This window comes from Rhipicephalus microplus, chromosome 10, assembly GCF_043290135.1.
Source record: "Rhipicephalus microplus isolate Deutch F79 chromosome 10, USDA_Rmic, whole genome shotgun sequence".
Taxonomy (NCBI): Eukaryota; Metazoa; Arthropoda; class Arachnida; order Ixodida; family Ixodidae; genus Rhipicephalus; species Rhipicephalus microplus.
The window spans coordinates 47,832,685-47,856,712 of record NC_134709.1 but is presented as its reverse complement, the minus strand read 5'-3'; positions in this window follow the sequence as shown (position 1 = coordinate 47,856,712).

Below are 24,028 nucleotides of genomic sequence, written 5' to 3'. Positions count from 1 at the left end.
CAGCTAGAGTTGATGGTAGTGGTCCGTAAATGTCAATGCCGACGCGATCAAAAGGTCGACTAGGACAAGGAAGAGGTTGTGACGGGTAGACTTGTCCGGGAGGTAACTTTTGTCGTAGGCACTGAGCACACGAGCGAATGAATTTCCGCACGTAGGTATACATGCCACGCCAATAAAATCTGAGTCGAAGCCTAGCGTATGTCTCGAAGAGGCTTCGTGGGCGCACTGTGGGTGCGCGTGAAATGCTTCGCAGATAGCAGCTCGAAGATGGCGGGGTATCACAAGGAGACACTTGCGACCGTCAGAAAGGTAGTTGCGTCGATAAAGAAGATCATTCCTTAGGCAAAAGTTGCTAGCCTGGTGGCGGAGAGCGCGAGACGGCGAAGGAGTGAGAGGATCAGAAAGAATGCTTATGAGGCCACTGATCCAGGGATCCTTTTGTTGTTCCACCGTCATGTTGCGTAAGGCGGATGACGCAAGTGCAGGCTCGAGGGAAGAGAGGCAAACGCCTTCATCCGATATGGGTGAGCGAGAAAGGGCGTCGGCGTCCGTTTGCTTACGACCAGATCTGTAAATAACGCGGATGTCGTATTCCTGAAGTTTGAGCGCCCAGCGAGCAAGTCGTCCGGAAGGGTCTTTAAGTGCGGATAGCCAACAAAGGGCGTGGTGGTCAGTGACGACGTCGAATGCGTGACCATACAGGTAGGGGCGAATTTTTCCAAGGGCCCAAATAATAGCTAAACACTCTTTCTCGGTCACGGAGTAGTTAGCCTCGGCTTTTGTTAAAGCTCGGCTTGCGGAGGCGACGACATATTCATCGAACCCTGCCTTTCGTTGCGCGAGCACAGCGCCAAGTCCAACACCGCTGGCATCAGTATGAAACTCCGTGGGAGCGGCAGGATCGTAGTGGCGGAGGATGGGTGGTGAAGTCAGCAGGTGGCGTAATTTGGTGAATGCATCGTCGCATGCTGGTGACCAGGTGGAAAGGTCCTTTTCGCCGCTAAGAAGGTCCGTAAGGGGCGCACATACAGAAGCAAAATTTCTAATAAAGCGTCGGAAGTATGACGACAAGCCGACAAAACTTTCAAGTTCCTTCAAGTTCTTTGGCTTCGGAAAATCGGCGACTGCTCGAAGCTTGGCGGGGTCAGTAAGTATGCCGTCCCGCGATACGACGTGGCCAAGAATGGTGAGCTGCCGGGCACCAAAACGACACTTCTTGAGGTTGAGTTGAAGGCAGGCGTCAGTGAGACGTGTGAGGACGTGCTCGAGACGATTTAAATGGGTGTCGAAATCGGTGGAAAAGACAACTACGTCATCGAGGTAGCATAAACATGTGTTCCACTTGAGGCCTCGTAAAATAGTGTCCATCATTCTTTCAAAAGTGGCTGGAGCGTTACAAAGGCCGAAAGGCATAACGGTAAACTCGTATAACCCATCAGGTGTGACAAATGCTGTTTTCGGTCGGTCAGATGCTTCCATAGGAACTTGCCAGTATCCGGACCGTAAATCCAGCGAAGAGAAGTATTCTGCTCCCTGCAAACAGTCAAGGGCGTCGTCTATTCGCGGTAACGGGTAAACGTCCTTGCGGGTGATCTTGTTTAAACGTCGATAGTCCACACAGAACCGAATGGAGCCGTCATTCTTCTTAACAAGAACGACCGGTGACGCCCAGGGACGGTTAGAAGGCTGTACAATACTCCGCTGGAGCATGTCAGCAACCTGGTCGTCAATAACACGGCGCTCCGACGCAGAGACTCGGTAGGGGCGCTGCCGTAGAGGCGTATGGCTTCCTGTGTCCATCTTGTGAGATATGTTCGATGTGCGACTGAGGCCAGAAGCGTGGCTGTCAAAAGAAGTAAGAAACTTTTGCAGCAGGTTCACTAACTGGCTTCGTTCTGAAGAAGACGTTGCGACATTGATGGAGCGGTGGAAAGCGTCAAGGAGTGACTGGTCAACAACAGAGTCAGAAATGAGTGCGCTGAGGGCCGTAGAAAGTAAACTAGATGGAGCGTCAAAAATGCAACGGGCGTCGATCGGATGCACGTGACCGAGACATTCACCATAGAATAAAGGTAAAGGCCCTTCTAGCGTATTGTACACGAGCGTCTTCGTGACGCCATGGTGGAGAGTAAGGAGAGCAATGGGCTGTGGAGAACATTTGCGTTGAATGAACAGGGCAGAGGGCGTAAATAAAACATCACCGTCTGAAATAGCGTCACGCGACACAGTCACCAGCAGAGAAGAGCGCAGTGGTACGGTGGTGTCGCCGGAAACAAACAGTTTATAACACGGCAGGGAGGCTTTGACAGCGTCTACATCAGGAAGTGCAGATAGCTCAAGTTCAGCGCGACAGCAGTCAATGACGGCATTATTATTCGCAAGGAAGTCCAAGCCGAGTATCATGTCATGGGAACACGAGGGCAGCACTACGAATTCGACGATATACACAATCCCTTGGATGACGACTCGTGTGGTACAGGCTGCGAGAGGTGTTACACTTTGTGCGTTAGTCGTTCTAAGAGAGAGGCAGGATAATGGCGTCAGAACTTTGCGGAGTTTGCGGCACAGGTTGATGGAAACGACGGATAGAGCGGCTCCGGTGTCGACAAGCGCCATGACGATGATACCATCGACTGACACTTCAATGACGTTAGCTGGACAGGAGCGAGGACTTGTGCATGGCGGCGGGGACGCAGTTCGTGACTCGGGAACTGCGGCCGTTAGTTTTCCTGGTCGGTGGGTCCGGAACGGCGACGCATAGGGGAAAGCGAACGTCGACGTGGAGATGGGGAGCGGCGGGTCGGGTCGTGTGGACGATCAGAAGGAAATGAAGAGGAAGGAGGGCTTGAAGGCGTAGAAGAAAACTGAGGGTCGAAAGAGGGCACCTCAAAGCAGTGCGTTCGAAACACAATTGTGCTGCCTTGGCAGAGCCTGCAAATAGCGCGTTCTAAACGTGTTTGTGCTGCATTTTTAACAGTGCACACTAGCTACTTGAGCTGTAAACTCATACCGTGTTTCTCGCGACAGAAAAACACCGCTGCAGAGAACGCCACCATTTTTGCTCGGTGTAAGAAAAAAAAGACAACATTATTCTTCTAACGCTGAGTTCTCACGGTCGGGACGCGGTTATGAACGCTAAACCTTGCATTCGCATTTCCTCACGTTTCGATTCGGGGAAGTGTGCGCATTTTAGGGGCGAAGCTCCTTATAGCGGCACCCGTTCGTCCCTCGTGGCCGCAGTAGTAGTGTGTAACAAGTATCACATTTTGACCTCCAAGGTGGTGCCGGTGAGAGATTTTTTGTGTGCGTTGTTGAACAATAAAATACATAATGTACATTGGTGCTCAATGTACATGCCAATGGCTGCTAAGGAGGAATGAGAGACTGGAGAATTCGGCTTTTACTTAACGCGCACGCAGCGAATTTTTTATTTTTCAACAACGCACAGAAAACAAGAACGGGTAGCTACGTTATACTCGCTGCGCGTAACCTCCTAGGTTTTAGAAAGGTTTAGCAAGCGTTGGGCCACAGTGCCATGAATACAGTGAACTAGCATATGCCATGAACTCGAGGTGGTTAAAGGTCGGAAGTAGACACGAAGCGCAAGCCGTAAGAAAGTGTGCGCGTGCCTCCTGTTATTCAGTCCTTGGAATGTCCGCTAGATGGTGGTGGTTCTATATAAGAAGTATATGATGAAAAGAGGCGGTATGGTGGTAATTAGGGTGTGTTGAATAGGTGGACGAACGCACACACAGACAGATGCATGGACGGACGCACGGATCGCTGCACGCACGGATGGACACATGGATGGACGCAGGAGCGGATGCATGGACGAAAGCAGGGATCAACGCACATATGAACATGCGGACGCGCGAACAGACGCACCCACGGACGGGCGGATGGACGTGCGGGCGGCCACACAGACGCACGCATGGATAGACGGAAGCAAGAACAAATGGATGGACGGATGCTTCGCCCCACTATCCATCATCCACTCCATGGATGTGCTGCCACTTTTTTTTTAAATGCGAAGCATTTCTTAGCAAACTTCGGCAACTTTGAGCATATTATCTATCTATCTATCTATCTATCTATCTATCTATCTATCTATCTATCTATCTATCTATCTATCTATCTATCTATCTATCTATCTATCTATCTATCTATCTATGTAGCCGCCTACGACACTTAGCTCCCCTGGCCGTTTTGATAACGGTATCGATACCAAACTTGGAATGGCATAACATGACTGTATGAAGAAGATTCATGGTTCTGCACCTGTTGCGATGGTTTCGTTCACAAGGCTTGTTGCAAAACTGGTATGGTATGGCATGATTGCATAGTGAACACAAGCGACAGACCCTAACATGAAAATCATGACATGCGTGTCATGTAACATCCTGACTACATGCCACGCTCGTGATGCGCTCGCGGCCGTTTCGCTAGCTTCACTTATACGAAATTTGGTATTACGGGACGTGAATGAATGACGAAGGTATGTGACTGGAGCAAACATATTATTCATGAGATGCGTGTCATGTGAGAACATGACTACATGCCATAGTCAAGGTGCCAATACATTTTGACGTGACGCGGTGCGCGTGCTCGCCGGCGTTCATTTTGTCGCCTCACGCCGGCGTTGCCACGCCAGGCGTCGGTCCTGCCATACATTCCCAGGCGCGCTCCGCACTGGGTTGCTTCGACGCATGCGCTTTCAGCGTGTCCAGCGTCCCGTCGTCAGGAAAAGAGGGATACGCAGTGTTGTCTGGGAAACGCATCGGCGCGAAATGCAGCATGTCGCATTTTGTGCCGGTTGCTGTCACGTTTTGCTGACATAGCGTCGCTGTGCCCAGCGTGCGCACGCGTCAACGCTACATAGGAGTATAGGGGGCCGTTCATAATGCGCACGTGGCCGTTTTGCTAGCTGCACATACACCAATTTTGGTGTTACGTGACGTCAATGAATGATGAAATATATGATTGGTGCAAACATGATAATCCTGACAAGCGTGTTATGTAAGAACATGACAACATACCACGCTCACAGGATGCTCGCCGCCGTTTCGCTAGCTCCACATACACTAAATTTAGTATAACGTGATGTGAACAGATTACGAAGGTAAACGACACATTCAAACATAATAACCATGACACGGAAATCATGTACGGCATCATTTACCTCCACCTTGTAACGTTGCGCTGATTTTAAAGTCACATATCAACATTTATCATTCGTGATTTGCAAATGATCCATTCCCACTGTACGTGGGATCTGCTTTTTTTTTTTAACGTGCGAGTGTTAGAAATACTCGGCATCGGTAGCGTCGACCCGATGATTGCAAAGAATATATGTCAGGGTCTCAGCTGGAATCGAACCCAAGCATTGCACGTGGCAATGAAGCATTTTACCACAAAGCTAAGCCAGGTCTCGGAACTACTTTTCGAATAGGCGCTGATCTTCGTGAAACGTCAATAGCGGTTGCAGTGCTGCCTACGCAATTTTATAAACATTACATGTGTACTCCTTTGATACAGCCGTCAGGTCGTGTTAACGTCAATTGTGGTTGTTTGCCATGCACTGAAGATGATGTATGTAGCAGCGTCCAGGGCCAGCATCCTTGCGAGCATCAGCGCTTCATATCAACCTATGGTATTGCTAATACGCATGTTCCAGTTGGCGTCGTTGCGCAAGTGCAAAAAACTGGTTATATAAACATCTGCAACTCTTCAACATGTGCCTGTGCGTGCAGCATTCGTACATATATTGAGCGTCATTTCATGATGTGTCACTGAATAAAAAAATTGCAACACAGTCACTTTCCCTCCACATGCTTCGCATAACGTCGATTCCCAGGTACGTGGGGTATGCTGCCAATTTTTTTTTATTAACCCTTAAGTTTTGTGATGCTAGCTGCATCCGATATCTTCTACGACAGTTGACTGCTATCATTCCAGCAGCGTCGAACTATACGCACCTAAAGAGAGCATTCAGGATGCGCTCAGCGGTGTGTTCTGAATTATTGCCCCAAAATGTTGTTGCCTATTCATGAAGGAAAAGTGTTGGTCAGATGTACTTGCACTGTTGGAAAACTCATTAATATCGTCCCTGTAATTTCCAAGGGAAGCTGTAAAGTGGTGCCTTTAAAGCAAGTTCAATGTCGCAAATCTTCTTCATCCTGAACTGTAGAAACTCACATAATGCATAACTGTGCTCCTTGGGAGCGGTGCATTCACATTAAAATTCTGATACATACTCATGTTTTTTTTTGTAAAACTACATGCCACTGAATCTTTGTAGGTTGTGAAGCGCCTCTTACGAAAGCACTCGACTAGCAACTAGACTAGCAAGCCCTACTGCATAGTACTTGCAGTACTATGCAGTAGAAGAGCTTGGAACATAACGATGTCGAGAAACTGAGTACCCCTAAGGAGCAAACGCTTTAACAGCAGCAAAAACAAAGCAAAAGCAACAGCTACAATAATTTCGTGGAATCTGGGCTGCGAAGATGCAGTTGTTGCATAATTCAGTGGGATCTCGGCGTGTTATGCCTGCACAAAGTCTGGATTTTCCCGATGATGTACGCGTCAGGAAAAAAGGCATATTGTGTGTCGGGGTGGACCGCGCCAGGAAATGCATGGGTGCATACAGAGGAGCGCCGCAGAGTGCGCTGCTCATAAACGGAATGGAGGTCTACCTTCCTCCACATTTTGAATATCACGGTCTCCGAAACCGTACTACTCCTTCACGAGTTCCTTGTGCTGTACAGCTCTCTGACGCCTCTTTTTTATAGTGGCTTGCGATTCTGGTCTTTATATGCTTCTGAAATCTTATTGGAGATATTTTGCAGAAAAAGTATGTGATGAGAGTGATCATAGAGCGACAATTCCTCAGGCTACAGTAGTGTTTTTAGAACGTCCTTTCGTTCTTTGTCACTGTGTAGTCAAGGGTCTTGTGTATGAGAGGGGATCCAATGTTCTTGTCTTTACAGTACAGAAAAAAAAAAAACCACCCAGGCTAGATTGATGCTTGTTCAAAAGATAACATTATCATCCTAATCTCAACTATTTTTGTTATCATGATATATAGTGTCATCATTGCCGCCATGGGTATTATCGCCGTGAGCATGCCCTAAACATCGTATGATATCAATGAATTTTGCTTATGGTGTAAATGCATGTTATTATCCAGACAGCAGCTCAACATACTGCAAGCACTTGTCGCGAAAAGGTATGCTCAAATAATAGATGAAGTTCTGAAAAACAATAATCAAGCAAATAATGACAAAGCAAATCAACAATATAGCCTAATCAGCAAAAAAAACATGTTATTGTCACACCATAATGATGTTACGTGGGGCTCCTTACCCCAATAATGCATATTCTCTCTATAAGGGGACACTAAAGAGGAAAACCTTTTTTGCGTATCAGTAAAGTACAAATTCACAGTCCCGAAAACACCATTCTTAGCATGAGAGGGCACTTGGTAGGCGAGCAAATGTGCGAAGAAAAAATGTGTGTGGAGAGGGGCAGTTTGTGATTCCCGCACCAAACGGGTAAGATCAGGTCGTCAGAGAATTTGACGGCCTCTGCTGGCTCCTACGTAGTTTTTAGTTGGTAAAAATGAAGTACATGGTCATCTGCAGGGTGCCTTAGACGTAACATACGAGTTTTGAATACTTGAATCCAGCTCATGTCACTGAAATACGAAGCATACAATGTGAAATTCATGACTTCACGCGCAGAGATGAACATAAAAGGAAACTTCAGCCATGTTTTTTTTTTTCGTTAGTGATGAACACACGATGGTGAAGGAAGGACACTAAAGTACCCAAAGTACAGTTTATCAATATAAAGCAAGTCAATTTCATTTTAGCGTCCCATTAGGCCGATTTGATGGTGCGGAATGCTTCTATTTCCGCTGAACTTCTGACGCGCAGTTTTTCAATTTCTTTCGAACTTCTTTGCCGAAGCTCGCCGCGTGAGCGAAGCTTCACGCACGTAAGAAAAGCCCCCAAAATAGATCCTGTTGAATGTCAGACGCCTTGCCAACCTTGCGTTAGACAAGGCGGCGGCGCGCACACGAAACGAAGGAGACTGAGGAAGTGAGATCAGTCGCGGACGTAGAAGACGCAAAAAACAACGCCCACTGACGCTTCCCGACAGGGCTCTCTTTGTCTCATAAAGCCGGATTGTATTCAAGGACGAAAGTCGGGCTTCTGTGTTATCTGCTTGATACGAGTTGACCTCCTGGTTTCGCTTCCAGGGCCAAGTTTCGTTGTTGCTCGTAAGGGCCGTCTTTACTTATTTATTTATTTATTTTTTCATTTATTCATTTGCAAAAAGTGAACGGGGCTTTCGCGTTGCATGATGGCTTCCTTTTTAGACGCAATCGCATGCGCGGCTGAAGAGAAACGATAAAAAGAGCTGATGAATATGGCTAACACTAACGTAAAAATACTGTAAAGAAGTAGACAAAAATGCAGAAAATGTTAATAACGTAAATTTGGCACAAAAGAATGGACTTGGTGTCCCTAAATGGGAACTTGTAAACTTCCAGACAAGTTTTCTTCAGTCAACTCAGCAGAAAGTAGATTTTAAAACCATGAAAAATACTGGAGCTAAGTCGAATTCAGTAAAAGTTTTCAGAGTGTTTTAAACATCGTTGTCCGGAAAATAGTCATATGTAAAACTGATATATATTAACGGAAAAAACTGCCGAGTTCGAGCTAGAGAAAACGGCGTTTTTAGGTATTTAAACATTATTTTTTTTCTGTCCGAGTTTAAAGCGATATCGATGTCTGTCTAGCCCGTATACATCACACCAAGAGAGTGTTTAGGAAAATTTATAGCGAATACCATACAGTTAGAAGATATGCAGAGTGCCTTGAGTATCGTTTCTGGCTGCATGTAACACACCCCTCTCGCCTTTCTTTCCTTTTCTCTCTCGCTCTCTCTCATCGCCAGGGGTTCCTGATCTCTTGCGCTGGTCCCCAAGGGTGCCCTAAAAACATCAACGGCTGAGAACCGCTTGCTTAGCTGCTCTCTGGTCAAATAATTAGGATTGCATAATTCGTTTTCTCTGTTTCCAACCACGCATGCACCAGAAAGAATCAGGCACCGACTTTTGAACTAAGCTCAGAGAGACGAAGAGGCCAAGGGGTAAAAATAGAAGCTAGGGATTGATCAGGGTTCAATATTCAAATTGTTACCCTGTGCATGGGAAAGGGAGGGGCGGGAAAATGAAAGGCGAGAAGAGAGTGTACAACAATCCTACAAAGTTACGATGGCAGCCGTGTCTAAAGGCATCACCTCACGTACGCGTTTCAGCGTGCCATTGTGCGGCTTTCTGACGCGGCGCGGCGACCTCTCCCCATGAACAGAAATGGCGTGCCGCGTTAGAAAGCTACGCGCCGACACACGTACGTGCAGTCAGGCTTCAAAAACAACACACCGAAGGCAGTCCGTGAATTGTAGCAACGAGTCATTCGGGTCAGTTAACAACGGCAAACAGGGCAGGGCTGCTCCGCGATGATCCAGGGTCTCGTTGCGCTCTTGTCGAGGGTCCTACTGTAGTCTTGTAATTTGGCACCCTCGTCTGCATATTTTACGCCCTGTAACATCATCTTATGTTTTCAAAATGCAATAGATAGATAGATAGATAGATAGATAGATAGATAGATAGATAGATAGATAGATAGATAGATAGATAGATAGATAGATAGATAGATAGATAGATAGATAGATAGATAGATAGATAGATAGATTTATTTATTGATGGGTTGATTGATTGACAGTACGTCGCGTTAAACACAAGGTATGTCATAACATTTCGTTTTTGTTTTGTTCTGACTGCGGTTGTTTAATATGCACGTACACCACTGAGCCTACAGAGCTTCGAAGAGAACAAAAAATAGAACTAATGTTCGTGCAAGCATTTCAAGAAAACATTGCGTAGACACTCACCCTCTAGTTGTACGGTAGCTACTCCTCATTGATATTTCTCTACGCACATAACAATGCGCATGTATAAGAGACCACTACCTGAGAATTGCCACTCGCATAGTTTTGCATTGTTGCTGTACCTTTTAAAGAATTCGGTTGTATCTAGGCGCGTTTTCTAATTTAGAACATTTGATTCATCAACCTATTCATCGTAGTACTGCAGTAATTTCATTTTATAAACGTATTTAAAATTGGCTGTAGACCTGTAGTAGCAAGCACGCAATTCTTATTTTATGTTTCTTGACGCATCGCAAAAGCCTTAAAAGTTGGAATGCAAGCGAAACGTTACACAGATTTTCAAACGAGTATCTGAAAACAAAACCGCACAAGCCATGCGATCATGGTGGCTGAATGAGTCGAAAGTTTTTCAACTCATATGCAAAATCACAGTCGCGTATACCTTCATGCATTCTTTGTTTAATAAAGGGAAGACCAATGACATCCTCACGTCGAAAACTAACAGGTATTTAACTGCGTGTGGCATTCGTAGCAGTCCACTAGCCATTTAACTAATCGTAGTAGGTCATTAAGTTGCATGTTGGTCTTGTTCGCTAGCACAAAACCAAAAAATCGCTAACAGTGGAAGTGATCTTCATAAACATCGCAGCGGTGAAAGGGGCGTGCGATGAAACAATATAAACACCTCAAGCTGCCACATTTTACAAAGCAAGCACACGTGGCTGGTTTGTGATGCATATTTTTCTTCTTTGTGTAAATTAACAAGTGTCAGCTTTTCCCGAGTGGACGCAGAGCTCGCCTTGCCACGTGGCTCTGTCTCTTCGAAAAACTAGTGTTAGTTAACTTTCTTCCAGCAGAAGAAAAAAAACGCTCACATAAACGAAGTGAACGCTGATAAAGGGGCGAAGCAGGATCCATCGGATCGCGAATCGTTGCCTTCTATTTTATTCTTGTTAATCTTTTGTTCTGTCATATGCTTTGATTTATGGATGGTTAATTTGTGTTTGTGCGGTTTTACAGCCCTTTCTTTTGTTTGTTCAAGTTAACAGCATTTTGATAATCTATTTTTGTAGTTCACGGACGTTTTGGTTTCTACATCAGCTGTAGACGCCTTGCGGTGGTTTATCGATGCATGGGCATTGTGCGGGTTTAAGATGCTTTGCCCCTAAACAAAAAAAAAAACAAGGTGTCATAGGAGCCACCGGGTGCCCCTATGTGTGACTAGGTAGCGCTCAGCGACATCAACTGGCAATGCGTATACTACGCCAAAGCACATACGGTTGTTTAGCCAATCACGCCTACCCCCCTCGGGGCTGAAACTGTTTCGTAAATTGCTGCCACACGCTAAAGCAAATAGAGTGAAGGCTTAGTGTGAAGCTCTCGACGGAGGCTCCAACGAGTCAGACTCGCCGGATGTTTTGCCTTATTTCGCCATGCGTCCACCGGACAGACGAGCCAATTTAAGTTCCCTATATACTTGCATCAAGGCCCGCCACCTCCCTTCCTCCCCCGTATCTCCTAAGCACGCCTGCCTAGACTTGGCCTTCTTCGTTTTTTCTTTGAGTTTTCGCGCTCTCTGTTTGTCGTTGTGTGAAGAACGAGCTCTGACGAGCTTCAGGACTGAGACGGCTGCTACTCACTTGCACGTCGTATGCGCGCCATTTGTTGGATAGCTGCGGTGCCTGCTGCTGCAGTAGGGCCTGCTGTACGTAGCCAGGACTACGGGCGTGCTTCCGTCGCCCGTCACGTAGATAGCTTCGACCGCGCGGCCTAACCTGCCTCTGCCAGTGTACTGAGGCAACAGTGTGTACTGGCGGAGAAATCACGTCGCCGAGGCTGGAAACGCGGTTGCAGAAGCACGTTGTGCCGTGTTTACCATGTAGCGGCGAAACCAGCAGCCCCTGGATTTATTGACGCGTCTGTGTCCCTCCCTTTCACGCAGGGTCTTCCTACCTGTACGACGCATTACTGCGGGGCGTTTATCCAAACGCCGAACGTATGGAAAGGTGAGTGCACGTCACCTCATACTTTTTTATTAATTTTTTGTTAGGTTTATAATTACCATAGAACGCACCGTAGTGGCTTTAGAGTTGAATACCACTGGTCATGATTTCAGCTGATGTCGAAACGCTGTCGCTATTCATATATCAGATACCGTTAACAAAATGGTGTAGCTACCCAGTGTATGGCTTGGCAATTAAGCCTCATCGATTAAGCCTCATCAGGTTGACATTTATCAACCGTGATTGGTTTCTGTCTGCAGCTTTGCTTGAAGGAGCCAATCCCGGTTAAGAAATTCTGTCCAGATCGGGCCCGATCATGATCAAAAGTGACCATGTCATAGCAGAATTCTGGTTTGAGCTCGTTGGCACCCGCTCATGTAGAAATATGGGGTGGACTGGGCAGTGTTTCAACGACAGTGCCAGGCAACACTACGTCACCGTAGAAAATGGTTTTTTAAGCATGACAGCGTCGAATTTCCAAGTGAGTGAATACTACCAAAAGTTCTATGAAGAGAAGTTGATAGGCAGATGAAAAGAACAGACTGAGAGGGAACTAAGAGAGACGTGTTACATAAGGCAAAGGGGCAACGCCTGCATCAGCAAGGCTTCACAATTTCTTGAAGATAAATATATTAGTTTACTCAGCATCACTGTGGTTCCTTCGTTGCTAGAAAAAATATAGAAGTACATGTACTCATTATGTGTTGTGCTTGTGCAATATCTTCTATCCACTGTGGAATTTAGTTGTAAGCTCGGCGCCTATTGTGTTCTTCTGTGTTATGTGTACTCAATCGACTTGCGCAAAAGGTATTTTGAGTTATGGCCATGTCGCACCGCCATAAGATCACTGAAGCAAATGAATCTATAAGGAAAACAGAAAGGCACTTCACTGTACAATTGCGAGCCCTTGTCCTGGCGAATAAAGTCCAAGAGGGAGGCGGTGAGTAGAGCGGTTGGGCTCTGCTTGAAATCACGCATCAAGGTGGCAAAAATGATAGCTGCTTTGGTATCTCATTTTTCAGGGTGAAAAAAAAAGCGAAGAAAACATCAGCGAGCCAGTTCAACTATACTAAACGCGAAGCATTTCTTAGCGAATTTCGGCGACTTCGATCGTTTCTTTCTATCTATCTACCTATATACCTAACCACCTTCGACATTTAGCTCTCCTGGCCATCTGGATAATAGTATCGATACCAAACTTGGTATGGCATAACATGACTGACGAGCATATTTAACTAGTCATAACATGAAAATCTTGACATGTATGTCATGAATGTCATTCATCATCATCATATCATCATCATCATCATCATCATCATCATCATCATCAGCCTGACTACGTCTACTGCAGGACAAAGGCCTCTGTTAACCTGGTCCTGTGCTTGCTGCTGCCAATTTATACCCGCAAACTTCTTAATCTCATCTGCCCACCTAACCTTCTGTCTCCCCCTAACCCACTTGCCTTCCCTGGGAATCCAGTTAGTTACCCTTAACGACCAGTGGTTATCTTGTCTACGCGCTACATGCCCGGCCCATGTTCATTTCTTCTTCTTGATATCGGTAACAGTGCACTTCAAGTTGTAAAAGACTATCTCTACTTAGGGCAGGTAATAACCGCGGAGCCGAACCACGAGATTGAAGTAACTAGAAGAATAAGGATGGGATGGAGCACATTTGGCAAGCACTCTCAAATTATGACAGGTAGATTGCCACTATCTCTCAAAAGGAAGGTATATAACAGCTTTATCTTGCCGGTACTAAGCTACGGAGCAAAAACTTGGAGACTTACAAAGAGGGTTCAGCTTATATTGAGGATGACGCTGTGAGCAATGGAAAGAAAATGGTAGGTGTAACCTTAAGAGACAAGAAGAGAGCAGAGTGGATTAGGGAACAAACGGGGGTTAAGGATATCATTCCTGAATGTCATTATTTACATTTAATGATCTCGCTGCTCTTCCGGTGGTCTAGTTAACAAGACATGTTACAAAACTGGTATGATATGACATGTTTGCATGGCAAACACAAGCGACGTGGAAATCATGGCAATCATGACATGCGTGTCTTGTAACAACATGACTGCATGCCACGCTCGTGATGCGCTCGCGGCTGTTTCCCTAGCGTCACATATACCAAATTTGGTATTACAGTACGTGAATGGATGGCGAAAGTATGTGACTGTTGTAAACATGATAATCATGAATGCGTGTCTTGTAACAACATGACTACATGCCACGCTTATGATGCACTTGCGACCGTTTCACTAACTTCACTTATACTCAATTTGGTATTACAGGACGCGATTGGATGACGAAGGTATGTTACTAGTGCAAACGCGATAAACATGAGATGCGTGTCATGTAACAGCATTACTACATGCTACGACCATGATTTGCTTGCAGCCGCTCGCTAGCTTCACATGTACCGAACACGGTATTACGGGACGCGAACGGACCACATAGGGAAATGACACATCCAAACATGATAATCACGACATGCGTGTCATGTAACAACATGACTACATGCCACTCTCATGATGCGCTCACGCCAGTTTCAGTAGCGTTGCATATGCCATATTCGGTATTACGTGATGCCAATGTATGTTATAGGTATGTGAAAGCTGCAAACATGATAATCGAGATGCGTGTCATGTGAGAACATGACTACATGTCCCAGTCAAGGCGCCAATACATTTCGACGTGACGTGGTACGCGTGCTCGCCAGCGTTCATTTCGTCGCGTCACGCCGGCGTTGCTACGCCAGGCGCCGGTCCTGCCATATACTCGCAGGTGCGCGCCGCCCTGTATTGCTTCGACGCATGCGCGTTTTAGCGCGTCCGGCGTTCCTCCGTCACAAAAAGAGGGAGACGCAGTGTTGTCTGTGTAACACATCGGTGCGAAATGCAGCATGTGGAATTTCGCGCTGGTTGCCATTGGGCCGCGCCGACGGACGCTGCATGGTCGTGCCGCACGTCTTACTATAGAGTGCTCGTGTTTTGCTAACGTATAGCGTCGTTGTGCCCAGCGTGCACGCGCGTCAACGCTACATTGCAGTATATTGGGCCCTTTATGATGCGCTCGCAGCCCTTTTGCTAGCTCCACGTGTACCAAATTTGGTATTGCGTGAAGTCAGTGGATGTAGAAAGCATGTGACTGGTGCAAACATGATAATCCTGACACGAGTGTCATGGAAGAACATGACAGCATACCACGCTCATAGCGTGCTCGCGACCGTTTTGCTAGCTCCACATATACTAAATTAGGTATCACGTGACTTGAACAGATGATGAAGGTAAGCGACACATTCAAACATGATAATCATCACACGGAAGTCATGTATGGCATCATTTACCTCCACCTCGTAACGTTGTGCTGATTTCAAAGTGACACATCAAACTTAATCATTCGTGCTTCGCATATCATCGATTCGCACTGTGCGAGGGATCTGCAATTTTTTTTTTTTGAAAACGCAAGTTGTAAGTTTATATTGAGCGACTGCAAGGTTCATGGAGGTGCTGCTTATCTCTTGAATCCCTGCTCGGGCCTCACAAAGTGATGGTTGCAGAGAAAGGGGGCTTACACACGTACCCATAAAAAATATTAGGTTTTGTTTAACCAGGAAAACGGGGAGAAGGGAAGCTTGGCGAGGGCATACTTTAGCTATTCTTTCTTTCTTTCTTTCTTTCTTTCTTTCTTTCTTTCTTTCTTTCTTTCTTTCTTTCTTTCTTTCTTTCTTTCTTTCTTTCTTTCTTTCTTTCTTTCTTTCTTTCTTTCTTGCTTTCATTCATTCTCTCTTTCTTTTTTTCTTTTCTTTCTTTTTTTCTTTCTAATTACAGAATGCTCCCTTTTCTCGACATTGCACAATACTCCAAGCTAAAGTTAAGCTTTATTATAAGTAGCGGCCATCCCAGGAACACCACTTTTAGGCTGGGTTGACATGCACCAGTCGTGCTCTTTCTAGCGTTCGTCAGACTTTCGGATGGCCCAAACCGCCTACATTTTTCCCCTTTTGCATAAGTACTAACAAGTGCCTTCTCCTCCTGCCCTCTCTCACCCACAGCCGGCGTTTGACGACATTTCTCTCCGAACATGGAAGGTTTACCAAGCCACGTATACTTCTAACTATCCACGTATCTTTCAGTAGGCAATCACCTTTCTTCTCCCGTCAGTCCGCCGTCGTTAGTGGATTGGGGACGCGTCTTACCACGTGCGGGATAACGTTAGGAAGAACATGGCTACCGACGACTAGCATCAGCCAATGAGATACGTATGTGACGCATCTATAGTTGCCGGTAGTTAAGAAACAAGAGAAAAAAAATCTCGAGATTTTAGATCTTCCTAACAAAAGGACCACCATGCGATGATGGAAACTAGGACTACGGAATGAACCTATTCGGGCTGAGTATTTTCCTTAAATCGGAATTTCCCGCTATCAATCTTTTGTGCTGTCCAGAGGATTCTGTTTGTTTCGCCAGCAAGAAATATTTCAATGAAGAGCCTGCAGTACGAGTAATGCGTCCCGAATGTTTTTTTTTACATTGTCGGTAGAACTCATTGATATCCTCCAGTTCAGTTCTAATCGGCCAAACACGGACGAGCGACTGCGAGTGACATGGTGGTCACGGTAGTCCCAATAAGACAGGGTCTATACAAGATCAAGCCCGAGATGCCACGTGATTTTTTGTCTTCTTTCGTTCATTATCGCTTTGGTGTTAGCCAGCTGTGGGTAAGCACTGTTTTTTGAAAGCCACAAGTCAGGGAATACAAGCGTCGCTTCGACGGCATTCATGGAATACAGGAGCTGCGAACGTTCCTACCCCTTGCATTGAAAGTTGGAATACTAATATATCTTGTGTAGAAAATTTTTTTATTGGCGCCAGTATGCCCGACGGCATATAAAAAGGAAAAGTTCTCTTTCCTGTATGAAGGCCAGGAGTGGTCGATGCAGTGGACCATGCGTCCAGCGCGTCAAGTCAGGTGGTCGCCACGGTAGTGGTGAAGGCTGCGTAGGTGGCGAGTGCGAGCCTGGTGAAGGCCCGGACAGGTTTCCAATAGGCGATCGAGCTTTGCCTCTGCAGCTGGGACAACGCAGAATGGGCATGTCGTTGGGGGAGACTGTGCACCGGATATCCTTGAAGCCCGCGTTGCAGGAGTCAAGGCGGCGCCCACACGAATCTTCCTGAGCGGAACCTCCTCTCGGCGAGTTAAGCTACCGGGAAGGTCTGACCCACGCGGAGGAATAAGTGCACGCGTGGAGCGCCGGAGGGTTTCTTTGGGCACGAGCAAGCTGTCCTTCAGGGGCAAACGAAGTAGAGGCAGCGAGTGTTGAACAGTCACTGGATGACAAGCGGCATCTGCTTCCAATTGAGCCAGTACAGACCGGCGGATGCACAATACGCGGACAGGACAGGCGCGTTAGTAAATCAGTCGGTTATATCAGAGGCTGTATCAAGAGAGCTGGTCACTTTTTGCAGCTCTCGAACTGCCTGGGTGGAGTCCGTATATACAAGGAATTTATCGTGTGAGAAGGAATCCATTTTGAATATTATTATTGTTAACCCGTCCCATATTGCTGTGAGCTCCACTAATACTGTTGTGTACGGTGCCTCTGTTACCTAAGAACATGCATGTTGAGTTTCGGATAGCTTGGGGAATACGAGACTGGTGTGCAGATTACAGTTATCGATTGCTGCGTCTACGTATACCGCTAGTGAGTTGACGACGGTAGTGACGATGCCCTCCTGCGCCACTTGCTGGATGGATTGTCACAGGCAGGTCGGTAATCGCCGGCCGGTGCCTTGAGCCATCGTGGAACTTCTGCCAGGGGTGCGTCGGGCGGTGGCAGCGTTGAAGTATAGTTTTGATCAATATAGCCACCGCAGCAGGAACAACTTGACTCTTTAGGTAGCGAACGACTCGACGCTGGTGTAGAATTTTGTCGATGTTGTTAGGTGCACTGCCAGCTGGAGGTTCACGATAGGTGCTATACGAGGAAGGCATGTAACCGCCCTCATGGAATCTTGGTTGGTGGTTTCGAGCAAGTCCCAATCTCTCAATGTCAGTTGTTGAAACTGAGCTTGATAAACAAGGCGAGGTCGCACGATTGATCGCACCAACGTACGGACCATTCGAGAACAGGCACCTCCGTTCTTTTGAGAGGTGCGACGATTGAGATGGAGGGTATTATCACTCTTCCGACAAGCAGAGGAAACCCACGCATTCGCAGAGCCAGAGGCATCCAGTTCGACCCCGACCACACGGATTGTGAAAACAGGAGTGAGGGTTTAGCCATCTAGGCCCAAACAAATCGGCGTCTGCAGGAGGTGACGGCGACCTCGTCTGTTGGTGATAGACATGAATGCAATCTCCGTGGCAGATAGTGTCAGTCCTATGCGCGCACACCAGTCCGACGCCTTGTACAGAGCACTCTAAATGGCCTCCTACCGGCGTTGCAGGTCTGAATGTAGTGCTCACACAGTCAAATCATCCGCATACAGGAGGAAGAAGGCATCTGGAATGCGTGCTAGTTGCCACGCGAGGGGAAACAGGGCAAGATAAAAAGAGTATCGGGGCCAGCACCGAGCCCTGCGGTACAACCCGCTTCATTGCAAAGTTTCCGGTTCGTTTCTTGCCTAATCGGAAGCAGAAGGTACTTCGTGCGAGAAAAGACACCACAAAGTGGCAGACGTGAGGTGGAAGTTAAAGCCATTGCATTATGCGAATGATCGCTGAGTGAATGACGTTGTCGTAGGCCTTATGAAAGTCCATGGCGAGAAGGGTTCGAATGCTGCTTGATCTTCTTCCCACAAGTACCATGAACTTCAAGTGATCTAGGCAATCTTCCATGCCCAGAGGCGGGTTTTTCCAGCCACCAGGAAATGCGTGACGCCAATATGCGTTCAAGAAGCTTGCACAACGTACACTTTAGAGCAATCGGCCGAAGATTAGAGAGGTTGCTCAGGTGCTTTTCCAGCTTTAGTATCGGCACAACTTCGGCATACTTACACAATTCAGGCAGCTCTCCGGTCGTCCAGACAGCGTTAAGCGTGCCCAGCAGGCACTACAGTGCAGGGCCATCGATATTTTTGAACACTTTACAAGAGATCTCACCTGGTCTTGACGCCTCGCGTACTTTTGCATGGGCGATTGCTGCCTGGAGCTCCGCCATTGTGTACGGCGCTTGCAAGCCTTCGATGTCCGACGGACTGTGAGTGATGCCAACCTCCGGAGGCAGGTTACACGGACAGTCGAATTGTTCTGGGACCAGGTTGTAGGTTGCGAAAAAAGCCTTGACTATTTCTGGAGTGAACTGGCTTGACGTGCGTCCAGAATACAGACACGCACTGGCCACTGGGTCTGGCCTACGAGTGCCTAATTCCATGCTCCGGAACGTTCGCCATATTGATGTGGATGAAGACAATGGACCGAGTGACGCATGTTGCTGATGATTGCGGACGGGCGGCAACAAGAAGCAGAACGTCGTAGAAGACAAGGTAGAAGTTAGGCACGAGCAGGAGAATAAACGGACGTTCTTGGTGTAGGGCTCGGGTCTTGAATACACGACATTTTTTGGTGCTGAAACGCACTGGTCACGCCATTCCAAGACTTCTACTTCCGATGGCGTTGTTGGAGCGGCTGCGCAAGAACCGTGGCGTCGTCAGGGCCAGCGTCCCACGAACTATCACGCTCCTGACGGACGTGCAGGAAGCCTCCGTTCCCGATGCCAGTCGGGTCGACTCCCATGTTGCCTACCTCACTCAGAAGAACGCCGAACTCGTCACCTTAAACAAAGAAATCTTCGATGCGACTGGCAACGAAGACTACGATGAAGAGCTCGAGGTCGCGAAAAAGTACGACCGCAGGGTCGTTTACGCCATGTCACTAGCGCGTTTCTTCCTTCGAGAGGCCACAGACAAGGCGATAGTAACGAGTGCTGCGAGGTCGGTGGCTATATCACCGAACGTCGACGATAGTGGTCCCAGCACCGCAGCCCAAAGCCAGGGCAGTGACTTGTCTCGAGTAGCCGATGCGATTCCCAGTCAAGGAACGATGCTGCGTCATCGCACGGTGGTCCGGCCGAAACTACAAATTCCGACGTTTTCTGGCGCACTTCGCGATTGGCAGTCTTTCTGGGACCATTTCAGTGCCACGATTCACCTGAATGAAGAGCTTTTACAAATTGAGAAGTTCAAGTACCTTCAGTCGTATTCGAGCGGTGCAGCAAAGAGCAATTGAGGGCATACGACTAACAGAAGACAATTAAAACATCGCTATCAATATCTTGACGGAGCGATTTGGTCGACGCGACTTGCTTGTCAATGAGCACGTTGACCTTCTGCTCACCTTAGCACCGGTCAAGATGTCGGCAGACGTGGAGAAGCTTCACCTGCTCTACGACAAGGTCAACTTCCGAGTTTCCGCAAAGACCGGTTTGGACATTCCACCTGACCAGTACAACAAGGTTTTCAACCGCGTCTTGATGAAGTGTCTGCCGGTCGAGTTTACAATTCTCTAGCGCCATAAGGTGCAGAAGGCGCCACCGGAAACGTCCGGCATTGCGACACCTGAACCGATAGATGACCGGGCTGCCAAATTGCTCAATTTTCTGCGCATTCGGATTGAGATTCGACAGGAAAGCAGGCCAGGACAAACGGCGTCTGGTTTCTCGCGATCGCTGCCTGAAGAGCTCGAACCTCCGTTTGAACTGATGGGACATTTGCCTATGGCATCATTCACGTACTGAAATACCAAATTTAGTGTATGTGACGCTAGCGAAACGGCCGCGAGCGCATCATGAGTGTGGCATGTAGTCATGTTGTAGCATGATAGGCTTGTCGTGATTTTCATGTTAGAGTCTGTCGCTTGGGTTCGCCATGCAATCATGCCATACCATACCAGTTTTGCAACATGCCACGTGAACGAAACCACCACAAGAGCTGCAGGACCATGAAATCTAAATTATCACATTCATGACATACATGTCTTGATTTTCATGTTATGACTAGCCAAATATGTTCTTCATACAGTCATGTTATGCCATACCAAATTTAGTAATAGCTATAGGTTGTAGGCGGCTAGATAGATAGATAGATAGATAGATAGATAGATAGATAGATAGATAGATAGATAGATAGATAGATAGATAGATAGATAGATAGATAGATAGATAGATAGATAGATAGATAGATAGATAGATAGACAGATAGATAGATAGATAGATAGATAGATAGATAGATAGATAGATAGATAGATAGATAGATAGATAGATAGATAGATAGATAGATAGATAGATAGATAGATAGATAGATATGCTCAAAGTCGCGGAAGTTCGCTAATAAATGATTTGTATTTAATAAACGTTTTGTTCCCTCTCTCATAACATATAGGCCGTTCGGCTATTCCAATATTCGTGCATGACTTTGTAGTTTTTTTTTTGAAGGCCACTTGATTGGGCTGCGTCATCGAAGGATAGGTAGCAGTACACGTACATGTGCCTGAAGTATTTTAGGTGGTAAACATAAATTGGTGCCCCGAATCGAACAGTTTTAAATAAAGACCTAGCGCACCCAATGACAGCTAAACCAATGGCTTGAAGTAAATCACAAGCAATAATAAATCAGGTTAGCATTATCGAAGAAGCTCCAGCATAACTATGAGCTACTGTTGTTGATGAAATGAAAGTGTTATTCGGCAGAATACTGTCACATTGCTTCTTTAAACGTTGGCGGTCTGGCTCGCTCCCATATTAAAGCAAATACCCAATCGCTGCTTCTTCTGCGTCTCTCTTTGCTGGACTCTGTAGCCTACGGGACGGCTTGAAACCCTCTCATAGTAGAGTACCTAGTACTCTGAATCGTTTCTCGCTTATTCTAAACACACAATTGCGTATTCGTAATTTCGAAGACTTCTTTATCGACTGGGATGGCTTTCTTCTCCCACAGTACATTACCAAGTACTTTAAATTGTTAAACAATTTTCAAACACACATCAAGTGCCCTCGCCTTATTACTGAGAAGGTAGGCTAGTGTTTTTAATATGACTGGAAATCGCATTATCTATGGTATATGTATTTGTTTATATACCTAAAGATTTTTATTGTTTTTTTCGTTTCTCTTCGTGAAGTGTATGTACCCCTGCGCGTAGTTTTCATTGTGCACCTTGGAATTTTCGTTTGCAGGTACAAACATTTCCCATTGTATATTTGAATGTACATTAAGATATATTAGGAATGTCTTGAGAGCGAAAAGTGTAACAGATAAATGTGTTAGGTGTATGTATGATTCTTTCAGAAATAAAACATCTTTAAACACACGAAATGCACCGTCGATGTCGCTCTCACCAAGTGTGGGCCCAAGGGACGGCTCTAAGTTCTCCATAGTCGAGGACTGAGTACTCTAAATCGTTAGCCACTTTTCTATATACACGTTACATTTACTTTTGTTGAAACCAGGCGGTGTTAATAAAGTGTTTCTAAACAGAAGTCGTCCTGGGACAGCTTCTGGCGATCACATATTACAGTGTGTATGGTGCTTAAAATCGTTTACAATTTATCCTAAACTCATTTGTTGAGCACCTCTAATGCAATTCTTTTCAAGCTTATGGTATCATCCATTGGCAGATTCGGAACACTTTCGTTTTCATTTTCTCTACTCCATGCGGAGCAAGCCTCTTTCGAAAATTGAAAGAATGAGAGAGCTTTGTAGATGTTCCATTGGCAGATCAGGAGCATCTCAGTCGCGATATCTGCTCCACGGAGTATCAAACGAACTCTGCGCCGGAGCACTTCACTCTGGCGGAGGGTAACAGAAGGGAATACACCAATGGAACACACGCACTCCTTATGAAGCAAATGAGAGGGTCAGAATAGAATGCTGGGCATGTGTCTTTCTTGTTGCATTAGTGGGCACGCTGAGCACAAGGGCGCTATGCTAGCGAAACATGAGCTCCGACCACGGTGTAAGATACAAAGTGTTTGTATCTTACACCATGGCTCCGATGCCAGGCGCATTTGACAGCGTTCGTTGGCGCGCCCAAATTTGGCACCGTTTTAAGAAAGGGGCACTTGTGACTTCCGGTCAAATCCTCCGATTTTCGCGGAGTAGAAAAGTTGCTACGCCGAAAGCATCTCGTGACGGAGCTGCTCCAGATCTGCCATTGAAGCATACAGGGAGCACTCTCAATCTGCCGATGGAACAGACCTGCCCCGCATGTAGCAGAAGGACACATTACAGGAAGTGCTCCGAATCTGCCAATGAATGACACCATTAGGCGGGGCATGTCAGGCGCCTGTCGGTGTCCGCAAGCCCGCAAGTGTTATCTCTACGCTCTCACTCCCTCTCCCAAGAAACAGCTGCGGGTGGAGTAGCGGAGAGGAGGAGCGTGCTCTAGCCTGTGAGGGCGCTCGCATTGCTGGAGCTCGGCAGAGATGTCGCGTATGTCGAGAGAGTGTAGGAGAGGAAAGGTGCAGTGCTTCGCCGCTCCTTCTCCCGCCAATCGCTCTCTCTTCTCCCTGCGCCAAACTTATACTGAACTAGAATATGGCCACACTCTTCACTCTGCTCACTTGTACGTATATATAAATGGGTGAAGCGCGCGCCTCAATCTCGACCGTTTGATGGCTGATGAATGTGTTAATAAATGGTTATGCTACAAATTATAGTCTCGTCATTAACATTAAACTTACTACGCCGTGTACTCTGGGCGCAAGAATAGAATTCGCATTTCTTCATGAATATCTTTGAGGAGGTGGGGGGGGAGATGTTTTTCTGCTCCACGCAAAGTGGCGGATTTGACCGGAAGTCGGAAGCCCCTCGCACTGGTCGTCGGTCGCGCTCCGCGTCGGACTCGCGTTTCTCTAGCGCAGTGTCGCTGCGCATGGCGTATTCACTCATGCAAGAAGGGAGACGCACGCATCACATTTCGTCTATTCTAACCCCGTTTGAGAACACTAGTTTACTATTTTCGGAGTGTCGCATTCCCCCAATGACACTGCATACCTGTATATGTATTGACGTACCTGAATTCTGGTATGATTACCAGGCGTGTCATTCTGAATGGCTCCAGAAATGT